General features: G+C 47.8%; 1 long non-coding RNA gene across 1 annotated transcript; it reads left to right on the forward strand.

Moving 5' to 3' along the window:
- The first annotated feature begins 416 nt into the window (after positions 1 to 416).
- LOC119087683 lies at positions 417 to 1,052 on the forward strand. The gene is made up of 2 exons (XR_005091195.1): positions 417 to 536; positions 758 to 1,052. It is a non-coding gene; the product is annotated as an uncharacterized LOC119087683 (long non-coding RNA).
- The last annotated feature ends 4,351 nt before the right edge of the window (positions 1,053 to 5,403 follow it).

Consider the following 5,403-nt stretch of genomic DNA (forward strand, 5'->3'; position numbering starts at 1 on the left):
CTTTCCATTCGTGCTCTGCTTGCTGGGAATTCCCAGGCCCTCTGCTGGCCTCTTTCTTGGGAGGGTCTGTTGGGTGAGCTGTCACCAATTGTTCGGCTTGGCAGGGGGTTCCTATCCCTCCTCTTTCTTCAGCAGTGGACAGATGCTGTGCGGCAGCCTGGCCGCCTCAGCATCCCTCAGGCCTGGCCACCTGTTGTGTGTTGTTTCCTTCAACTCCAACTGACGACGCCACGGCCACCGCCCTCCAGCAGGCACCGGGGAAGACCCAGCTTCACCTTCCGGTTGCAGAATATTTGTTTACACTGCGTCTCGGCCTAAGGCGCCTTCTGATTGGTTTAACAACGAGCTAAATGGCCAATAGTTAGGCAGGAGAGAGTAGGCGGGACTTCTGGGCAGAGAGAGAGAGAGAAACTCGGGTGATTTCGCCAGCAGACTTGGAGCAAGTTGGATGTGCCACACGAAGAGATGACCGAGCTGCTGGTGGTGACGCACGTCTTTAATCCCAGCACTCGGGAGGCACAGGCAGGAGGATCTCTGTGAGTTCGAAGCCAGCCTGGACTACAAAGCGAGTTCCAGGACAGCCAGTTATTTAGAGAAACCCTGTCTCGGGGCCGGGGGTGGGGTGAGGGAGTAACCAAGCCATAGGGGAATGTAGATTAATAGAAACAGGTGAAATTATAAGAGCAAGTTGGGAAAAAGCCTAAGCTAAGGCCAAGCTTTCATAATTAGTAATAAGTCTCTGGGTCATTATTTGCAGGCTTGCAATCCAAAGATAGTCCAACAAGAAAGCTTGCTACACCTTCCCAGTCCCCAGAGCCAAACTGAGGAGGGGATTAAGCCATGTGGTGTCTTGCCTTCAACTCCAGGCTGCTACAAAGATCAAGTCCCAGCTGGGCGCTGTGGCTATCCTGGAACGCGCTCTGTAGACCAGGCTGGATCTTGAACTCATGAAGATCCACCTGCCTCTGCCTTCCGAGTGCTGGGATTAAAGACGTGTGCCACTACTGCCCAGCCTGTCATTTCTATTAAAGGGTTAAATGAGACAAAGGCAATTCTGTGTCTACATTGTTAGAGGTTTTAGCATCAGCAGCAGTGGACGCAAGAGTGAGCCAGTTGGATGGATGATCGATGAGGGAGGACTCAGGTGGAAAAAGCTCTTTTACTAGAGTGTGCACTTCTGTTGGGGGAGGAGAGATGGGGACACACTCTGGTGAGTGGGCGGGGGAAGGTCTAATTTGATGACATTTTTCCCCAGGGGTGGGTGCTAGTATAATATATGGTCCAGTTACAGGGTGAATGTCTTGAGGGCATTGGGAAGTTGACTATGTCTCAGTCAGACTGCAAGGGATATGGAGAATTTTTTTTTAAAGAAATATTTATTATGTATACAGTGTTCTGTCTGCATGTATGCCTGCAGGTCAGAAGAGGGCACCAGATCTCATTACTGATGGTTGTGAGCCACCATGTGGTTGCTGGGAATTGAACTCAGGACTTCTGGAAACACAGCCAGTGTTCTTAACCTCTGAGCCATCTCTCCAGCCCCCGATATGGAGAATTTTTATCTTCTCTGGTCTTCATGCTGTCTGCTAGGGAGTCTGCGTGCGTGCGTGCGTGCGTGCGTGCGTGCAGCTTGACAGTATCACATTTGTCTTGAGTTTGGATTTGCTTTTCTCCACCCCTCTGAGTCTTGCCTGTGGGTTTACTCTTCCCATCAAGGATCTGTCTCTTCTAGGAGAGACTGGCTCAGATTCTTTGGGCTGTGAGCTCTTGGTTTAAAGCAACAGGCCAATAACCTAGCAAAGAAATTTATAGAGACACCATCTGGCAAAAATGCCTCCCAACAGTTAACATTTGTCAGAGATCAAAGTATGTGATCCAGGTTTCACACTGTTCTCAAAATTTATACTTTGCTTAACAACTGCTCTGCTTTTAAGTTATCCCATTCCATAAGGACAGGAGGTTGAGCTCCGACCGACCACTCAGAATACGGAAAAGGATTCCTCTGCGTCAGGAATAAAAACGCAGTGAGATTAGCAGCCACGCATCCGTCTCAGAAGTAAGACTTTCTGCTTTGAATTGTGTGGTCATTTTCCTGATATCCCAGACCCATTTCTTTTCTTTCTTTCTTTTTTTGGGGGGGTGGTAGAGGGGTTTTTTTTTTGGGGGGGGTTCCAGACAGGGTTTCTCTGTGTAGCTTTGGTGCCTGTCCTGGATCTCACTTTGTAGTCCAGGCTGGCCTCGAACTCACAGAGAACCGCCTGGCTCTGCCTCCCAAGTGCTGGGATTAAAGGTGTGTGCCACCACCACCTGGCTCCCAGACCCATTTCTAACAATGGTGGCTCCTGTCTGTAATCCAAACCTGAGTCCTCTGCGTGAGTACTAAGCACTCTTAACTACTGAACCATCTCTCCAGCTTCCTGATCTCGGACGTTTGAACCTCATTCCTCCACTTCCTAATGCTAAAATTACAGGAATGTGCTACTATACCCATTTTTTTTTTTTTTTTTTTTTTTTTGAGATAGGGTTTCTTTGTGTATCCCTGGCTGTCCTGGAACTACCTCTGTAGACCAGGCTCGCCTCAAACTCAGAAATCTGCCTGCCTCTGCCTCCCAAGTGCTGAGATTAAAGATGTTCACCACCACCCGTCCACTATACCCAATTTTAAGGGTCTCTAGGGATTGAACCCAGGGCCTCTTGAATGCTAAGTTAGCATTCTACCAAGCAAGGCTCATCTCCAGTCCAAGTATTTAGGACACCTTCCTTTTCCCACTCTGTCCCCACTTAGGACATCCGTACCTGAACCTGACTCCCAGCTACTCAAGAGGCTCCTACAGAAGAATTTAAGGTTCAAGGCTTGTCTGAGCAATTAAAACCTTAAAGGGCATCTATTTATTCATGGGAGGGGATGATACAGCAGGTGTGTGGAGGTGAGAGGGGTACAGGAGTAGCTCTCTCCTTCACCTGCGTGGGTCCTGGGGGTTGGAAATAGATGGTTCGGCTTGGCACAAGTGCCGTTCCCTGCCGAGCCAGCCCCGACTGAATCTAGCTGAAGTTTCTCCCCCAGGTGCAACCCATTCTTCTCCAGGCTCAGTCTCTGCTTCCACCTTCTTAGAAAGACACACACACACACACACACACACACACACACACCGCCAGTCAGTCATGGAAGCTTCGGGCCGCACAGAGTCTTTGTCCGTTTGCACTGGAGTGGGGAGCTTGCTGAGTTGGGTACATCCTGTGCCCGCCTCTGGCAAGAAAACAAGCCCAGCATTCCTCCTGCCAGGGCATTTCCAAGCCCTGCCCCACCCCACCCCCATCTCCACGGTTCTGCATGCCAAGAGGCCTTGCCTGAGAATCTTGGCACCTGTCCTGCTAGCTGGGCCTGGGTTTTGGAGAGAGATTTCTGAACTCTAGCAGCTGCTGTTTGCAGTTCTCTGACTCTGCCTGACTAATATAGACATGATCCCCTACTTCCTTTGGAGGTGCTGGAGGTAGAACCTGGGGCATCATGCATGCTAGGCAAGTGGTCTGCCAACTGAGCTATACACCCAGTGTTCTTACAGTGTTCTTAGCTACAACATTGAATTACGCAGCAAAGAAGGAAACCCACTAAATCTTCTATGGAATCTGTATTCTTCCCAATTTGAAAAGCTAATAATTCTTTCAATCACCAATCCTGCCTCTTGGGAATCTGGGCAAATAGCACACAGGCCTTAACTCCCCCATTGCCTTGCCCTTGACAGACCTGACTAGTGGATCACAGAACTCCTTCCCCATGGGCACTTGTACAGGTACTACTGCTAGGTCAGACAGGAAACCTATTAGCCTCCTAATAATATTGTCCTAAATTATTATTATTATTATTATTATTATTATTATTATTATTATTTTGGTTTTTGGAGACAGGGTTTCTCTGTGCAGCTTTTAGAGCCTGTCCTGGACTCACTCTGTAGACCAGGCTGGCCTCAGAGAGATCTGCCTGCCTCTGCCTCCCAAATCCTGGGATTAATGGTGTGTGCCACCGCCGCCGCCACTGCCGCTGCTGCTGCCGCCTCCTCCTCCTCTTCCTCTTCCTCCTCCGGGCTAAGATCTAAATTATTATAGAGGAAAATCTGGCTTAAAGACAATTTAACAGGGCCAGTGAGGTGGCCAGTACAGGTGCCTCTGAACCTGAAGAAGAGTTTGGTCTCTGAGACGCACATGTAAAAGGAGAAAACCAACTCCTGAATGCTGTCCCCTGGCCTCCACATATGTGCCAACACACATACATATGAACACATACAAATAAAGAAATAAATGTTTTGGGGCTGGAGAGTGGTCAACCATGAAGAGCACTGACTGGTCCTCCAGAGGACCTGGGTTTGATTCCCAGTGCTCATATGGCAGCTCACAACCATTTGTAACTCCAGTTTGAGGGGATCTGATGTCTTCTTCTGGTCTCCATGGACACCAGGCATGCACATGATACACATGATACATAATACACAGACATACATGTAGGCAAAACACCTATATACATAAAAAAATAAAAGAAATATCTTGCACTCACATATGTATACACACACACACACTTAAAAAAACTTTTAAAAAATTTAAGAAAAGGGCTGGAGAGATGGCTCAGTGGTTAAGAGCACTGGCTGCTCTTCCAGAGGTCCTGGGTTCAATTCCCAACAACCATATGGTGGCTCACAACTATCTATAATGAGATCTGGTGCCCTCTTCTGGTGTGCAGGCAGAACACTGTATACATGATAAATAAATCTTAAAAAAAAATTTTTTTAAGATTTGTTAATTTATTATGTATACAGAAGAGGGAGCCAGACCTCATTACAAATGGTTGTGAGCCACCATGTGGGTGCTGGGAATTGAACTCAGGACCTCTGGAAGAGCAGTCGGTGCTCTTAACCTCTGAGCCATCTCTCCAGCCCCTTAAAAAAAATTTTTAAAGAAAAAACTGGGTGCTATACACTTTTAATTCTGCACTTGGAAGACAGAAGTGGGCAGATCTTTGAGTTCCAAGGACAGCCCAGTGTAGAGAGGGAGTTCCTGGACAGCCAGGGCTACACAGAGAGACCCTGTCTGGGGGAAAACAGAGAGAGAGAGAGAGAGAGAGAGAGAGAGAGAGAGAGAGAGAGAGAGAGAAAGAAAAAGAAAGAGGAAAGGAAAAGAAAAGAAAAAAGAAAAAATGTAAGCCAGGCAGGTGTCCACACCTTTAATCCCAGCACTTGGGAGGCAGAGGCAGGTGGATTTCTGTGCATTCAAGGCCAGCCTGTTCTACAGAGTGAGATCCAGGAAAATCAGGGTCACATCGTGAGGCCCTAAACGAACAACTTTAAAACAAGAACAACAACAACAACAAAAACCAACAAAAAGACAAACAGCCAACACGGGCAATGAATACTC

Source organism: Peromyscus leucopus, chromosome 1 (assembly GCF_004664715.2).
Source record: "Peromyscus leucopus breed LL Stock chromosome 1, UCI_PerLeu_2.1, whole genome shotgun sequence".
In the NCBI taxonomy this organism is placed as follows: domain Eukaryota; kingdom Metazoa; phylum Chordata; class Mammalia; order Rodentia; family Cricetidae; genus Peromyscus; species Peromyscus leucopus.